The sequence below is a fragment of the Monodon monoceros genome, unplaced genomic scaffold, assembly GCF_005190385.1.
Source record: "Monodon monoceros isolate NGI ecotype Baffin Bay Population unplaced genomic scaffold, NGI_Narwhal_1 Super_Scaffold_16, whole genome shotgun sequence".
In the NCBI taxonomy this organism is placed as follows: Eukaryota; Metazoa; Chordata; class Mammalia; order Artiodactyla; family Monodontidae; genus Monodon; species Monodon monoceros.
The window spans coordinates 61,094,044-61,110,414 of NW_021703772.1; the positions used below are offsets into that span (position 1 = coordinate 61,094,044).

At 38.3% G+C, this 16,371-nt stretch overlaps 1 protein-coding gene across 1 annotated transcript in view; it reads left to right on the top strand.

Moving 5' to 3' along the window:
- The first annotated feature begins 1,477 nt into the window (after positions 1 to 1,477).
- The window catches only part of TLK1 (tousled like kinase 1), a 193,640-nt gene continuing 178,746 nt past the window's right edge, over positions 1,478 to 16,371 (top strand). Inside the window, exon 1 of the mRNA XM_029226101.1 lies at positions 1,478 to 1,496. The gene's annotated coding sequence lies outside the window, so the exon portion shown is untranslated. The remainder of the gene's footprint in view (positions 1,497 to 16,371) is intronic.

A 16,371-nucleotide genomic window follows, 5' to 3' on the forward strand; every position in this document is an offset into this window, starting at 1 on the left:
TGTCACCCATTAGGATAAAAGGTGACCTCTCTCAACCCCATTTTACAGATGAGGAGCTTAAGGTGCAGAGGGACTAAAGGGCTTACCCACACCACACAGGCAGTAGGGGCACTAGGTCCCCGCTTGCCCAGAGACTACCAACTCAGAATGTTCTAGAACTATACACCACAGAGTCTCCAAGTGGAAGATGGCTTCTAGAGGTGGGATGAAAACCCTTTCTCAAGGGATATGTGGCCCAGCCAGATCTCAGATTTGAAATTACCCCATTAGTAAAAACTTTTGGAGATAAAATATTTTAAAAAGCAAAATTTTTTATTTTGGTGAGAACAGTTTTAGAAGGTAACATTTACCATGACCATAATTTCATAAAAGAAATGACGTGTTTCATAAAAGAGATGACTTTTTATACCAAAAATATGTTAGATTTAATCTTTAGATAAAAGACAGATTTTTAAAAATATTAAATACATTTACCTTAAAAAAATTTTTTTTCTACTGTGTGTTTTCCTCTTATTTCTCCAAAGAGCAGTAAAATTTTGTGATCAAATGCTCATATGAGGCTCAAAGTCTCTGCTTTAGACCCCTGAATAACAGGGGCACTGACTGCCTGCCTGCCTCACCCTGCAAGGTGCCATCACCAAGTAGGCATTTGATAAATGTTCTTTGATGATAAAAATGATGAGGACAGAATGGATTTATAATATTTATTACAGTTGGGAAACCACATGCTAGAAGCACGGAGGACTTAAATTGCTTTTCCAAGGTCACATAACCAGTTATAAAAAGAGCTGGTGCTGGAATTGAAATCTTCTGTCCCCTGGTTCAGAGTCCTTCTCCCTTAGACCACACTGACATTGATAAAGGAAGTGTAATAGGATGTCTCTTATATGCTTGAGGGAACCATATTAACTTACCCAGGCAAGAAAGATACGATGGAATCAAACATCAGGACTTATTATAAGATATAAAGATAATATCAACCCAAGAGATCTCAGGAAATTAGGAGATGTTAGGTTCAAGTGGCAAAAAGTCAGCCTAAGGAGGAGTGGATGGGGGGGAGGGAATCTGGAATGTTTTTCTATGATAAAACACAACTGTTGGACTGGCCAGGCTGCACTTATGCAGATGCTAATCAATTTCTGGAGTTCCAAACTGGCAAGGCTTGTTAGTCAGGCTTTAAACTGAGAGGAAAGGGAGAAGGAGTGTCCATTTAACTCAGATATCACCAAACATATTTATGGTGTAGAATATTAGACTGAGAGTTGTCAGTAGAAAATAGCATTGAAAAATTAAGCTTTGGTGTGCACATCAATGAAGTATTATAGTTATATTTCTGGTGTATTTGAATGTGGGGTAACCACACTGTGGCACCTTAGGTAAGTTTATGCAAGAAAAGGAAGAGGAAGTGAATTTACCATAGCAAACGGTTTGAAATAACTCGTGGTGAAAACCAAAAGACTTCCTACCACCAAAATCTGTTATAGAAAGTGAGCCAGGTAAGTAACAAAATGATATTTTTAAATTTTATTGCATGAAGTTTCTACAGCAATATGTACCATGTTATGGACAGTGACAGTCGTGTAAGATTCGAGTTCTCTGAGTTGTTGAGCATCTGTCTTCAGAGCACTTTTCAGTTTCTAAGAATGTAACATGGGGCAGGAAGTAGAGAAATCAACCAGAAGGAAGGTTTTCATGTGCCCAAAGGAGGTCGCCGCAGACATCTTATGAGATAAGTAGACGTATCTTTAGAACTACCTTCTGGGCTGCCGGCTCATAACTGCTCTCCCTGGTCCACCCAGCTGTACACACCTGCTGGGTGAAGTTACTCTCAGCCTCTGGGATGTATTCAGGTTCAAATGCAGCTTCCATTTTCCTGCTGGTAACAGTCAGAAAAGCCTATTTCCTTCACATTTCATGGCATTCTCTATGAATTAACCTTGCCCTAATTTAATTAGCTAGCAAGTTTTCCCTTGTAAAGCATCCTAGTTTAATCACTAGGTGGTTCAGGTATAAGGATGTTGCAATACAAGGCAAATAACTTCAGGGTCCAAAGTATCCCTGAGCTTTAAGACTGGGTTTTGGGGGGGTTTTGTTTGTTTTGTTTTACTTAGGTTTTGCACAGGGAAATTGTCTTTGTTTACTGTGGTGCTCAGCCCATTAGATGTGCTCACTATGGAGATTTTTCTGATTATTTCTGGGATTGAAATACTTGCCTGTCCCACATACTTGCCTGGGTGTGGTTTCTGGGAGAACTGGTGTTAAAACTGGAAAAACAGTAGTCATGGTGAGGCCTGAAGGGGTGGTAAGAGGAGGAATGGTGGGGAGCAGCCCTATAGCCAGGGCTGTCACACACACAGGGGGTGCGATATTGATGGTGAAGGTGTGGGTGACATGATAACTGATTCCCCCTTCAGAGGGGCCCAATGAATACACACCTTGGTCGCCGGCTCAGCTTTATTCATCTAAGAGTAATCAGTTGGTTCACCGATCATGGCAGTATAATGACATCCAAATTCAGAAGAGTCATACAACTTTTTAACATAAGGAAAATGCAAAGAAATGCAAACTAGGATATGATACTATAGTTTGGCTGACTAATTAACTAGTAGAAGGTATGAAACAGATATTCTCATACATCACTCGTGGTACAAGCTCCTGAAAAATTTGAGAAGGTGGATCAATAGTATATTCATTTGCTAGGGCTGCCATAACAAACCACAGATTGGGTGGATAGCTTAAACAACAGAAATTTATTTTCTTACAATTCTGGAAGCTAGAAGTCCAAGATCAAGGTATAGGCAGGGTTGGTTTCTTCTGAGGCCTCGCTCCTTGATGATAAAAATGATGAGGACAGAATGGATTTATAATGTTTATCACAGTTGGGAAGCTACATGCTAGAAGTACAGAGGACTTAAGTTGCAGATGACCATCTTTTTGTGTCTTCACATGATCTTCCTTTTGTATGTATCTGTGTCCAAATTTCCTCTTCTTATAAGGACAGGTCACATTGGATTAGGGCCCACTTTAATGACCTCATTTTAACTTAACTTTACCTCTTTAAAGTCCCTTCAAATATAGTAATACTCTGAGATTACTGCAGATTACAACTTAAACAAATAGACTTTGAAAAAGGACACTTTACTGAGTTATTCTACCTTTAGGAAGCTATACAAAAGAAGTGAATATAATTCTTCAAATTATAGGATCCTACATTATTACCTTTTCAAAACCTGCTTTTCTTACCCATTATATATATTTTTAACATTTCTCCATGAATTTATATACCTACAACATCATTTTTAATCACTATATAGTATTCTGTCATAGACACATCATAATTTATTTTACAATTCTCCTATTTTTTTAAAATACATTTATTTATGTAACTTATTTATTTTTGACTGTGTTCCATCTTCGTTGCTATGTGCGGGCTTTCTCTAGCTGTGGTGAGCAGGGGCTACCCTTCGTTGTGGAGCATGGGCTCTAGGCACACAGGCTTCAGTAGTTGTGGCATGGGGGCTCAGTAGCTGTGGCTCACGGGCTTTAGAACGCAGGCTCAGTAGTTGTGGAGCACAGGTTAATTGCTCCACGGCATGTGCGATCTTCCCAGACCAGGGCTCGAGCCCACATCCCCTGCATTGGCAGGCGGATTCTTAACCACTGAGCCACCAGGGAAGCCCCCACCTGCCTCTTTGGAACATGTGTCTAATCCACCATCTTTCCACCCTCTCTTGGACTCTCTTTCCTCGTTCTTCCTATCCTTGTAGAGTTCCTCCTTTTTTCCATTATTATTTGGCTATCTAAGAGTTCCATAACTTTTTCTTTCCCTTCTTAATCAAATAGAGAAAAAAATGCACACCATACTTTATCAAGCATAAGATGCTACTGTCAGCTGCTCCATTATTTCATATACCTTTATATACCTTCCTTTATATAAGAAGGAAAAAACTAATTAAACTATGACACAATACCTTAACAATAGTCTTGTATGACTTTAGTAATCAGTTAAACTAGCCTCTCATTGTTCTGAAATTATTACAAGGGATTTGGCAATTTTTCCTGCCTTCAGTTGTATTTTTTGTTGAGTAATAAGAATCTTTTTGTATGTATCCTAATGACAAAGTATAACATAGCTTCATCTACTTGTGGGTATCTCTCTTTCTCAGTTTCCATAAAGCACATAGTTGTTGCATTGAAAGAAAATATGGAAAATATGTTGACATTCCTCAGAAGATGAAGCCTTCACTAATATCAAAGGCACATTCCATTGCTGTGTTTCACTGCCTCTCTGTGTACACAATACTTCATTTCAATGCCAAAATTACAGTAGAAACATTTTAAAAGACATTTCAAATGGTGGTTAAATTCAACCTGTAAAATACCAACAATGCACATTACTCAACTGAAGTGAAAACATTATAAACAACTCTGACCAAGTATGAACATACAGCTCTTCACCAACAGCAACTGAAAAGGCCATCCACTGTAGAAGCACAATTTCAGACATATTAAAATGCAAAAAAAAAAGCACTATCTTAGAATCATAAATATGTATCTATAATTTATTAATTGTGATATATTTAACAGAAAAAATAAGACATCCACAAATGTCATTTCCCTATTTATTAAAAATACATTTACATACACTTGCTTAAATACAATTAATTAAATACATTTTAAAAATTAAGCATATTCTATTTTATTTGCCATACTTAGGTCACAGTTTCCTTTTATACAATATATGTAGATTTTTCTTTTTTGAGCACCATTACAGACTCATGGATTTTCACAGATGCAACTCATTTCAATTAGCCATAATTATCTTGGTTTTTTTTTGAAATTTCAAATTGAGGTAAGTTAACCAGGACTAACTTTAAGTTGGCTCCATTGTCCTTTCAACATTGCAGTGACTATTAAAAAACATCCTTGCTTTCCTTTTTTTTTTTAAATTTTATTTATTTTTGGCGGTGTTGGGTCTTCGTTTCTGTGGGGGGGCTTTCTCTGGTTGCAGCGAGTGGGGGCCACTCTTCATCGCGGAGCACGGGCCTCTCACTGTCGCGGCCTCTCTTGTTGTGGAGCACAAGCTCCAGACGCGCAGGCTCAGTAGTTGTGGCTCACGGGCCTAGTTGCTCTGCGACATGTGGGATCTTTCCGGACCAGGGCTCAAACCCGTGTCCCCTGCATTGGCAGGCAGATTCTCAACCACTGCGCCACCAGGGAAGCCCAACATCCTTGCTTTCTGAAAACATTAAGATATATTAAGCCTATGTTGATTTTTCTCCCTGTTGTAGGACGTGAAATTAGCTACTTGTAATGGCTGCTAGAATTAAAGACCAAAATCTGGGTACATGCTCAAGTTACAAATTATATGATTTCATGTTGTCCTGGTGTAGCCGGGATGATAACACTGCTAGGCCACCTATGCAGAGCTGGAAAAGGTATTTCTCTAGAAAATCTCGAGTTTACATTAATTTATCCACTTTAACAGTAATATTCCAATCTAACGCTAAATCCTTCAAACTTCTGATCTAATACACAAATTTTTAATTTGTTTTCTATACAACATACCTACTTAAATGTTTAACCCCTCACTTAACCATAATTTTATCATCCTCTCTTTTAACTATTCTTTTTTTTCTTTTTTTTTTTTTTGGTACGTGGGCCTCTCATTGTTGTGGCCTCTCCCGTTGCGGAGCATAGGCTCTGGATGCGCAGGCTCAGCGGCCATGGCTCACGGGCCCAGCCGCTCCACGGCATGTGGGATCTTCCCGGACCGGGGCACGAACCCGTGTCCCCTGCATAGGCAGGCAGACTCTCGACCACTGCGCCACCAGGGAAGCCCCTCATCCTTTCTTTTATAATCCTTATTTAGGTCATCAATCGCCAATCCACAGTAACTTTATTGACATGGCTAAATTTCCTCCAAGAAATTTTGTGTAAGCTTTCACTCTCCACACTCATGCTCATAGCAGCATTATTCACAATGGCCAAAAGGAGGAAGCAACCCCAGTGTCCACTGACAGATGAATGGATAAACAAAATGTGATATATACATAAAAATGGTAATTATTCAGCCTTTAAAAGAAGGAAATTCTGACACATGTTACAACATGGATGAATCTTGAGGACATTATGCTAAGTGACATAAGCTAGCCTCAAAAAGACAACTATTGTATGAATCCACTTATATGAGTTACCTAAATTAGTCAAATTCATAGAGCTAGACAGTAGAATGGTGGTTGCCAGGGGTTGGGGATGGGGGGAATGAAGAGTTGTTTGATGGGTATAGAGTTTTATTTTTGCAAGATAAAAAGTATTCTGGAGATTGGTTACATAACAATGTGAATGTGTTTAACACTACTGAAACTTACACTTAAAAATAGTTAAGATAGTAAGTTTTATGTTAGGTGTATCTTACCACAATTAAGATGTTTTTAAAATTTACACTTTCAACAGTAGGGTATGAGAGGACCTATTTCTCCTAAAATTACTTTTACAATGGAAAAAGCCCTAGCTTTATTCCTCAAAGTTTAGTGAAGTTAATTGGAAGATTAACAATATTAACACTGTATCAAATAGCTGTTTTAGTAAATTTTGCAATGGAGAGTTAAAAAAACCCTCTAAGAATGGGTTCTTAACCTGGAGGTCCATGGATTTTTAGAACTAGCAATCAAGCCTACCTTTACGGATCCCAATACATCACACCAAGATTGTAAAATGTGGGCTATGTAAGTCATCCCAATGGTATGCAGAGAAAAGAACCATTTCCTGATAGTCATATGATAAAGGTAAACCTAAATCATTATTGCTACACAGACCAAAATTTAAAACTCCTGTGTGCAAAGGTATCACTTAACTGAAATTTAACAGCCCAGGATATGGGATGGCAAAAGAAACACCTGAAGGATACACTGAAACACACTTAAAATAATGTAATATAACTGTGGAATGCTGAGAAATAGCATTTTGATGGGAGGGGAAAATGAAAAGCCCACAATTTCTATTTCTATCATGTTTTTCAAGGAAGCAATACGCTTATTTGTATATTTCAATGGGGCTTTATTTTCTACTAGTATTGGTTCTGATTTAATTAAGGGAAAAATCTTTTGCCATGTTGGCCTCTTTACAGTCTCCCACTTTAATACTAGTGGTTCCCACGTTTTCAAGGAAAAGGGAGTTCATGAACCATTATTGTAAGCTGTGTCAAAGGTGTACCATCTACTTGGCGATTGCTAATTACCCTTTGTGGGATAGCTTTTTTTTCCCCCGTTAGACTTGCTCTGTCTGAAATATCAACAAAATCTCATGTTACTTGTTCACTGGTATTCTGTATGATGAAGACATGAAAATACCAAACCTCATATTCCATGACTTCTGCCTTTTAGAACCTTTTCAATAGATCAGGCTCTGAAACCTCCAAATTTTGAATTTATAAGATGAACCTTCCCATGACAGGGAAGTTTTTCCCCAACAAAGAGGACCGCTGGATCTACCGCTTTGACTGTGCCACACCCCAACACATAACTCCCGGAAGACCCACTGGCAAGGGATCCTTCCAACTTCAGAGTGACTCTGGGTTTCAGATCTCAAGGCTCAGAAAGACTCACTACTTCTGGGACTTCTGAGTTCAGAGTGACCCTGGCATGATTTTGTGGGCTAGCGTAGAAAACTAATCTAAAAGGGGCACGTGACTAACATAACACTACTTCTAAGAGAAATAGTTCCAAGTAGCAAACAACTTAGTTACAGATAACCTTTTAAAAAAAAAGCAATCCTTCCATTGTTTTGAAAAATGGGTACATGACCCTTTCATTGGAAACTTACTGGATGGACAGGACTTGATTTTTATTTTTTAATAATGCACATTACATATTACCAAAAAAGGTTGATTCTGGCGCTATCAGAGCCATGCTTTGTTCATTTTAATCTTTTAAATAAATTCCTTAACTGCAGAAGTGTGCTATAAATTTATTTTAAAATTGATCAGTAGGTAAATAGATAGGAAAGACTTTAAGTTGTAATCAGAAAAGAGCTAAAATAGGCAAATGTTTTCTTTTGTAGATGGGAGGATAAGTATATTAGGTTCACGTTTTTCTGATCATGCAGGGTTTTAAGGGCATTTGCAATAATTTCTCATTTCCATCCTTCAGTCAATCAGACCTACTTCTGGTACATGTTTGGATACTGGTCTAACTTCCCATTCTCATTACCGCCAACCCAACCACCAACTCTATCCTGCCCAGCTGTCTCACAACCTGCTAATTGAATAGTTTTAATGGCCCTTTTATATATCCTATCCAAAGCCATTCCAATCCTCGACTTTGGCACACTCATTCCAGGATCTTTCCATTGCAGTTTTAAATGTGTTAATTTTTATATTGAAAATTATCCTACTCATCATAAGAGGCAGATATTTTACATATTTTTTGCAATTGAGATGTTGGGCTATGTTGATGCATTGCTATTTCTTTTTTTTTTATAAAGTTTTTTTTAAAAATAAATTTATATTTATTTATTTTTGGCTGCGTTGGGTCTTCATTGCCGCGTGCGGGCTTTCTCTAGTTGCGGTGAGGGCTACCCTTGGTTGTGGCGTGTGGGCTTCTCATTTCAGTGGCTTCTCTTGTTGTGGAGCACAGGCTCTAGGCTTGCGGGCTCTAGAGCGCAGACTCAGTAGTTGTGGCACATGGGCTTAGTTGCTCTGCGGTACGTGGGATCTTCCCGGACCAGAGTTCGAACCTGTGACCCCTGCATTGGCAGGCGGATTCTTAACCACTGTGTCACCAGGGAAGCCCCCATTGCTATTTCTTTTTTTTTTTTCGGTACGCGGGCCTCTCACTGTTGTGGCCTCTCCCGTTGCGGAGCAACAGGCTCCGGACGCGCAGGCTCAGCGTCCATGGCTCACGGGCCTAGCCGCTCCGCGGCATGTGGGATCTTCCCGGACCGGGACACGAACCCGTATCCCCTGCATCAGCAGGCGGACTCTCAACCATTGCGCCACCAGGGAAGCCCTGTTTCTTAAATGGTGCCTCTGAGCAGAAAAGTTTCATGCTTTAATTAATTGAGCTGACACCTTTATAGCACATTAATTGAGCTTATGCATTTATATCACACATTAAATATGTATGTCAAATACATTTATAATGTATTTCCAGTTCTCCAGCCCATGTCCTTTGGGTTTCACTTTTTTCTTTTGTACTTGTTTTCTCCTGGTAATTATAGGACATAGACGAATACTTTCCTTAAGTAAACACCCGGACTTATAACGCTATGATTAGAGGAGAAAGACCATCTCCCCTACACAAGTTGCTTAAGTAAACATTTACTGAACATCTGCTCTGGGCCAGGAAGGATGCTAGGTACTGAGGGTACAAAAATGGGTACATTGTATGTATTCTACCCACAAGAAACCTGGGTGCTGTGGTTCTCATAGCTTAGTGCTCTTAGGAGTCATGTGAGGGTATTAGTTGAAATTCGGATTCTGGAGTTCTCATCTCCCCCAATTTTAAAAGTATGGGGTGGGGCCCAGGAATCTGCGTTTTAGTAAACCCTCCCAGTGAGTCTGTTGCAGGTAGTCTCTTGATAAAACTTTGAAAGCACCACATTAAATCCTATTGAATGTTTAATATTTGTGCCTGTAGCTCTGGACTGTTATCATGAAGTTTTTCTTCAAAATGCTATTTAAAGGAAAACGTTATTTAACCAGTTTCCTTTTCCATAAATATTTTTTCTCTGTCACTTTTAACTAAGAAATCTTCTCATATTCAGAGATTAACTCTTAAGTATAAGAAGATTTAAAGTATGAGTTCTTTGCTAAAAACCTAGACATTTATCATATATCGTCTCGTCCACGTCCCCCCCATTAAACCATACAGTTAAACACTTTATAACACTATTACAACAATGTTATCACTTTGTAGAAGTCAGATTTCAAAGTATACTACTCTGAGTCTGTTTTTTCTTCACAGATATTCTTCCTGAAAGTAGGGTCTCCCGCTTCCAGGAGGAAAGGAACATTTCGTTTTTTTCTAGTCTAACTAAAGACCCAAATTATGATTTCCTTGAGATGCAGCTTCTAGCCATATTTCACTACTTTGAAAGAGACTATGAAAAGAAGTTTTAACAAAGCAAAACATTAAATAATCTCACCAGGTAAGTTTTTGGAGACCTATTCATTCATACAGGTAGAATTTGTTATTTTTTTCACTAATGCTTTAGTTTGATCAGGCAGAGTCCCACCACCCACTCCATCCCCCAATTCCAGTTTTACATTTTTTTTTTTTTTCAAGAACGTACGGTTGGGTGACTTTTTTAAATTAATTAATTAATTTATTTATTTATTTTTGGCTGCGTTGCTGCACGCAGCCTTTCTCTAGTTGTGGCGAGCGGGGGGCTACTCTTCATTGTGGTGCGCGCCGTGGCTTCTCTCTTGTTGCGGAGCACGAACTCTAGGCGTGTGGGCTTCAGTAGTTGTGGCACACAGGGTCAGTAGTTGTGGCTCACGGACTCTAGAGCACAGGCTCAGTAGTTGTGGTTCACGTGATTAGTTGCTCTGCGGCATGTGGGATCTTCCCAGACCAGGAACTCGAGCCCGTGTCCCCTGCATTTGAAAGCGGATTCTTAACTACTGCGCCACCAGGGAAGTCCTTAAACTTTCTTTTTCAACTCATTGTGAAGTCTCTCTTAAAACCAGGCTGATAATGACCTCCAGACTACTTCCTTCCTCGCATACCTTTTTTGTATTTCAACTGCCAGCCGCTTAGTCTCTTAGAGCCTATTAAAGGGATGCCCTCACTCAACCTACAGAGAGGAAATCCATTCCCCTCGCCTTAGTTCTCTACAACCTCTGTCCACGCACCTGAGGAGATACATATACATATATACATATATATAAATTGACAGTTACTTGGCTGCCCTATATTTTATATATATGATTATATATGTAATACTGGCATATATATGTCAATTTTTGAGATCATTAAAAAAAAATCCTCCTGGATTTGATGTTTTCTAATAAGGAAGAGACAACTGTCTGTATTAAATTTAAACAAAATGAAAAGTCCCACCACATCTCACTTAAAGCATCTACGATGCCTTTGAGCCAGTTGGGATCTCAACAGAAAATCTTACAAGAGCAATCATTTTTAGGTTTTTATCCACACGTTCAACCAAAAAGAGATCTAAGAAGACGATAGCACACAAAATAAACAGTATTGATTATTCAGGGACTACATGTGTAATTTCAGGAGCAAAACATGAGGATATATTTAATTATTGCCCCCTGGAAAATGATAGACTATAGATCTTGTTCAGGTACTGTTTTCTTCTTAGTGCCTGACGTTATCTTGTTGGGAAAAGGGTGTTTGGGGTTGTGAAGAGTATTTCATGTCTTCAGTGGTGAGGGCTGGAAGAATTTCACTAGTTTCATCTCTACTGACAGCAAATATATAAAAATGCATCTCAGAGAAATTTTGCTGCTGACTCCACTTGCCAGACACAGACATTCTGCATTTTGAACTGATTGAGGAAAAGGGTATGTTAGAAAAGGAGCAAAGAATGAGCAGAATAATGATTCACATAGTGGTTGCCAAGAGCCTTGCACTTCAATCTCCTCTCTTTTTTTTCTAATATTAAACAAATGGATTTTTTCCTCTCAATGGAAAATAAATACAATGGCTTTCACTTCTAATTTTATTCAAATTTTATTTCACTGAACTTTTTTCTCAACCAGAAAAATTTAGTTTATTCCATAATAAAGAATGTGGAACCTAAAATTACATAATGAACCACCAACTTTTGTGGACTGTTGTACAGTCCACAACCTGCACAACTATATATGGTAGCCCTAATAGAAGAGGCTCATTTTCCTACATTTCCTGAGCATTGTGTTTGCAGATTAATATGAAGAGAAATTAAAGAAATACATTTCATCAATGCAGAGCCCCAACTATATCCATGACACACTGGCATGTAAACCATTTGCTTTTGGCACAAGAGGGAAAAAAGATCCAGACATGCCGTGACCAGGGCAATTGCATTATTAAACAAATAAATAAATAATAAAACCAAACAAAAAATTAAAAGTCACCATGGAGATGTATTTTATATCATTGAAGACACAAGGGTTTTGGTTAGGTTTATGAAGTCCTAGTGGTAGTGAGTCCATTCCCCCTAAATTAGGCCTTTCATTCATTCACCCCTCGTATTGATTTTTCTAAGCATGGCTACTGGCTTCACGTACTTGATTTATCTTAGCATATGGCTGAGCTCACAGATTTCCTTCTTTTACCAAATGTGTGGTTACCAATACTGTATAAGTTTGTACCTGAGCAGAATGTGTTAAAGAGCAAATTTAAACAAAATTTCTCATAGCAGTTTAAATTGGCTTTATTATTAACCAAGGAAAATTAGCACACTTTACATCTTAATCGTTCCATAGATTCTGTAACTAAAAACTAACAAGTTCATGTGTTAAAGTATTATTGATCCATTAGGCAACTAATTCCAAATCTGAGTATAATAGCATGGAAACATAATCAAGTAACAACATCCTGCATCATAAATCTTCTCTTTTGTGAACAGGCTCAAGACCAGTCTTATGAATGGCTAGAACAACAACTATCAAGATGTTGGGATTTGAAACATGTCCCCTAACATTGTCTTAAACTATCTCTGATCTTGTGGCCATGACCCCTTGAAGTCCAGTGTTACAGATTGCTTTCTTTTGTTACCAAGAGCTCTTTAAAATCCAAATGCCCTTTGGAGGCTTGCCACTTATGTTATGAATATAATAATAATAGTACTACTGTTTGTACATGTATTTAGAGCAAAAATTCTCAAGGTGTATTCTGGGGTAAAAAGGATCCTATGGACAAATTAGATTAGAAAATGTGGAATCAAAGTCAACTCACTTCTGTACTTCTGAAAGCTCTGAAGATGCTAGTGTGCCCTGGGACTCTTTAGAGAAGATTCTAGTATGCAGCATTCCCCCAATTTATTTTTTATTTATTTATTTTTAATTGAAGTAGAGTTGATTTGCAATGTCGTGTTAGTTTCAAGTGTACAGCAAAGTGATTCAGCTAGATATATATGTGAATATATACATATATATATTCTTTTTCAGGTTTCTTTTCCCTTGTAGGTTATTACAAAATATTGAGTGGAGTTCCCTGTGCTATACAGTAGGTCCTTGTTGGTCATCTATTTTATATATAATAGTGTGTATATGTTAATCCCGAACTCCTAATTTATCCCTCTCCTGCCCACCACCCCTCCGCCAACTTCCCCCTTTGGTTACCATAAGTTCATTTTCTATGTCTGTGGGTCTATTTCTGTTTTTTTCTGTTTGTTTTTTTTTTTTTTTTCAGCTGCATTGGGTCTTCATTGCTGCACGTGGGTTTTCTCTAGTTGAGGCGAGCGGTGGCTACTTTTTTTGTTGAGGTGCTCAGGCTTCTCATTGCAGTGTCTTCTGCTTGTTGCAGAGCACGGGCTCTAGGCGCGTGGGCTTCAGTAGTTGTGGTGCACGGGCTTAGTTGCTCCTTGGTATGTGGGATCTTCCCGGACCAGGGCTTGAACCTGTGTTCCCTGCATTGGCAGGCGGATTCTTAACCACTGTGCCACCAGGCAACTCCCTATTTCTGTTTTATATTCTGTAATATGAAGGAGCAGAGATTTGTTAGACTGCTGTTTCACGAGACACCCTCAGGGAAGTGTGTTGGCCATGCTGGGTGAACCCCTTCTTACATCCAGCTAGAAAGAATGCCAATATGGGTCAATGACAAAATGGAGTCCTTAAGTGGGACCAAGGGGTTTAGTTTTCACTGGGAGGAGTAAGAGAATTTAAAACTTATTTCCCTTCTGTTTTTTCTTGTGGCCGTCTCCTGGCTGCTGTGAGATGCCTGATGGTGACCTTCATCTAAGAAGGCTAAGTGAATTCAGCGTGCAGCTCAGGGGAAAGGACACTTCAAGTAGGCACCTCTGGCCAGCTCCAGTTCTGACTTAGGAGAATGGCACTCTCCTTACACTTTCTTCCCAAAGTGGATGTGGAGGCAAATTTGGAAGGCCTTAGGGAGTGTTTCTTGTTAGGGGACTCACTGGGGTCCCAAGGCACAGGGGCAGAACCAGGTTCTATGGAGCTTGAAAATTACCCAACTTGGAGGTTGGGGGAACTTGTTAAGAGAAATAAAATACAAAATTAGGAACAAAAGTGACTATTTAAAATGAGGAAAGGAATCACAACAAATTAAAATTTTAAAACTGGCAAAAACCATGAATATCACAAAACCCAGAAAAACAACACACATTTTATTAACTGCCTAACACACCTCTATTTTTTAAAAATATTTTTTGCTGCATCCTTGTTATTTGTCTCTTCATATGAAGCTTTCAAATTTTGAAATTACATTTTATATAGAATAGAAAGGTAATCCAGGCTTTCCTCTAATAAGTTTGAATTTTGTTTTTTGCTATTGATCATTTAGAAGAGTTTCTTTCAGCATCACAACTTATTGGAAATGGCATGTAGAATTTTAGGATTATTTTCAAATTTTGGCAAACTTTTACCTAGTGTCTTTCATATATGAGACTTAGCATTTCAAATTTTCTTGTCAGTAATTAATGTAACTCTTTGAGTTGAAGACATTTGTTGAATAGCTTGTCACCAATGTCCTCTTGTAGTGGCTTACTAATGACCTTTATGTTGAGCCCTTACCTTCCCATCATAGTGCCAGGTGAGTTAGCACAGTGGGCAGCAGGAGTATTCCTGAAAATGGTTCCTACACTTTGATGGCTGGCAGTAACTCAACTATACATTGAAGCACCTGTGACCCTCCTTAATATAATCCACTAAATTCAAACTGAATGTGTCCTCAATTTAGCTTCCCCTTAGCTTGATCCTCCAAATACCCATGGCCACACCAACAACACTTACATTGTGTCCTGAGGGGTGGGAAAGTCAGAGTAGAAAAGAACAGTAGTATTAATTAATTGCAATCTTAAGTGTACAAATTTTACAAAAATTTATGACTTTGTGAACATATTTTCAGAACTTCTCCCAGGGTCTTGGAGGGATCTGTATACGTGAGGGAAGCTGAGTTTAAGCTTCATTAGCATTAGGGTAAATTTGCCTCTGAGTTTCACACCCTTTCTTACTCAGGACCCCCCAGTTGGATAGTCAATACTACATTAACTTGGAACAGTTTACTATGCATAAATCCTATAGAAATGAAGAGTGTGGCATAATGCCAGTGAAACAGTACCTTTCACCGCTTTCCTTGCAGCTTGGAGTGGCCATGTGAGACAAGTTCTGGTCAATGAGACCTTAGCAAAAATTCACTGAATAGAGGCTTCTGATAAATCTCTTTCCAAGTTTTAAATGGCATATGCCTTTTGCCTTTGTCATTTTCTTCCTACTTGGAGCTCATGTGCAGTGCTGGAGGTAGAGCAGCCATCTTGTGACCACAAAATAAAAACATGAAGGCAAAACTATATGCTAAGATGGAGGTGCAGAAAGATATAAGGTTCCTAACCTGAGGTCACTCTCTACCTTCAAGCTTGTTGGTACATGAAAAAAACTTGTCATGTTTTCTGTTATTTGCTGCTGAATGCAATCACAAATTAAAATGCTTCCCTTGGTATTGATTTTGAATTAAGGATCCAGGAGACAGAATTTCTTTTGCAGCCCTCTGTGGGACTTGGAACATTTAAAAAATTGGTTGCCTATGCAATGAAAAATGCACAGTGTTTTCACAAGTCTTTCCCATGCTTCTCATTGACATTTTAAAGTCAGGAATATTTGAAGTTTTAAGATTATACTATCAATATTTGAGTTGATTTTTTTCAGTTTTATTTGAATTCCCTCAATATTATCTTGCTGCATGGAAATTTCACTTAGGATGTGGTATTGATTTAAGATGATTTTCGTGGTTGACTTACATTTCATTTATCTTTATTTTGTCCTTTTGTAAAATGGAAATAATTGCTGGTTCCTACTAAACGTAAATGGGGTAAATGAGTTTGTTGTAATTTCTTTGTATGTCCTCAGTAAAGTATTAAACATTATTTCTATGAAGTATTTTGCTTTGGTCTTAACGTGCATATTATGATCTTGTAAAATTATATTTTAAGTGTGTCCAGAATTATTGCTTAAACTAGTGGACTTTGGGCTTTTCAGGGTAATACATTAAAATTGATCTTATTTTTGCTGAGAGCCTACCAGATATTCTTCACCTAAATTGAACATAGGGATAAATGAATTTCACTTGACCTTTGCACCATGATTAAGTGCTCCTTATAATTCAGTGATATCTGCTTTTATATTTCATGTTATGCATATGGATGGTTCCTGCTTCTCTACCCTCCCATGACTTTGCATTT